The sequence below is a fragment of the Mastomys coucha genome, unplaced genomic scaffold, assembly GCF_008632895.1.
Source record: "Mastomys coucha isolate ucsf_1 unplaced genomic scaffold, UCSF_Mcou_1 pScaffold5, whole genome shotgun sequence".
NCBI lineage: Eukaryota > Metazoa > Chordata > Mammalia > Rodentia > Muridae > Mastomys > Mastomys coucha.
Window position 1 is genome coordinate 94,809,769 of NW_022196911.1, and position 2,076 is coordinate 94,811,844.

The window sequence follows — 2,076 nt, forward strand, 5'->3', positions numbered from 1 at the left end:
CTGACCCATTCACTCAAACCCACCAGCCCAGATCGCCCCGCTGCTTTCTAGACTCCCTGGAAGTAGGAAATATTGGAATCCTGGGAAGCAAGGCAGCTACCTAAGAAGCAGAGAAAAGCATATGGGACACTGGCTACTTGGGAAAACTGAGCCAAAAGGACCACTTTGAGCCCGGGGATTTGAGACTTAAACAACATGAGACCCTCACCTCAAAGCTGGAGTGAGGGGCAGCAAGGGAGAAGAAAGCTGAAAGTTAAGGTCAATGATCTTGACTGGGTAGCGGGCTTAACCACTGATCATCTCAAGGCTTGACTTTAGCTCTGTTCCCTCGCACCTAACAGGCTTGGAAAAGAGGGACAGCAGGCTCTTCTCCGGCTGCCCTAGCCCTTGAGTCCAGAACTAGGAAGCTGCTGCAAAGCACCATGGGAGGAACTGGGAGGAGCTAAGACAAACAAGGCTAGAGGCTTTTCAGGAAAACTTGGTTTTGAAGTCAGCCTCTTCTCCCTCTCCCTCCTCCCAGCAGACTGTGTGGAGGGAGAGCTGGGAGGTGTACTGCTCTGTCCCTGGCTGCCTGCTCTTTGGGACCTTTCTGATTGGCTCAGAGTCCGGGACCCAGGTATCTGTGAACTGCTCCAAAGCCAAAATCGGTGCCTTGGTGCTGTCTAGACATTCCGCCCTGCCTAGTCCCAGTACTGCCTCTCACATCGCTCACGCCCCTGCTTTCTTTAGTTACTCTGCCCCCGCACCCCTCCGCAGGCCCTCAGCTCTCTTTGCAACTGTGGTGGTCCTGCCCACGTCCTCTTGCTGAAAAAGTTTTCATATCAGGGAAGGGCCAGAGATCAAGACTCCCTCCTGGAGGAGTTCGTGGCCAGTGAGAAGAGAGAACTAGAGCCCAGAAATTCATCCAGCTTGACCCTGGTCTTGGCAAAGAGCAAGGTTGTTTTGTAGTCTGTGTGAGGTATGAAGCCAGAGGCTGGGAGGAAGGGAAGGAGGAGCCGTTGCATCATTACACCGGACCCCTGTTTCCTCTCCACTTCATATAGGGCTCCTTTTCTCCCTGACAAAGTTCTTTTTTTAACTTTATTTTTTTATTTTTATTTTTTAAAAAAGATTTATTTATTTGTTATATGTAAGTACACTGTAGTTGTCTTCAGACACCCCAGAAGAGGGCATCTGATCTCATTATGGATGGTTGTAAGCCACCATGTGGTTGCTGGGATTTGATCTCAAGACCTTTGGAAGAGCAGTCAGTCACTGCTCTTAACTGCTGAGCCATCTCTCCGGCCCTTAATTTTATTTTTGAGACAGCGACTACTTCTGTTGGCTGGTCTTGCATTTTTAATCTTTCTGCTTTCTGCCTCTCAAGTGCCAGGGTTACAGATGTGTTACCTATACATCAAGTCAAAGAAGTGTTTTTGGAAACTCCTTTTGAAGTACGTATGGCCATATGAGACCACTTCCCATTCTCTGTCTTGTGTGTGTGTGTGTGTGTGTGTGTGTGTGTGTGTATGTTCCAGAGACTAAACGAAAGATAGAGCTTTTTCTTGGCTCTAGAAAATTCTAATCTGTAAGCTGTATTTCTTTCTCTGTCAGGAGCTTCTGGAAGAAGAGCAGAGGAACCAGGGAACCAGGGCCACCAAAGGAATGTGTCAAAGTGAGGAGGGGACTAGAGTAGATGTATGGCCTCTCTTTGACCTAAACCTTGGCTTAAGACAACAGGTGTAGGGGCTAGGGAGAGATGGTTCAGCAGTTAAGAGCAATTGCTGCGCTTTCAGAGGATCAATTCCCAACACCCACATGGTAGCTCACAACCATCTGTAACTCCAGCTCCAGAGAATCTGGTACAGTTTTCTGGCCTCTACGGGCATCAGAGACACACATACATGTGGGCAAAATATCCCCACACATAAGATAAAAATTAAGTGAAATAAAAATAAAACAAGACAACAGATGTAGTTCAACATACCTTATAGCCAGTATAATGGTGGCTGATCATGCCTAGTAGTCTAGAAGCTGAGGCAGGAGGATTACTATGAGTTCAGAATGAGCCTGGGATATTCTACCTTTTTTTTTTTT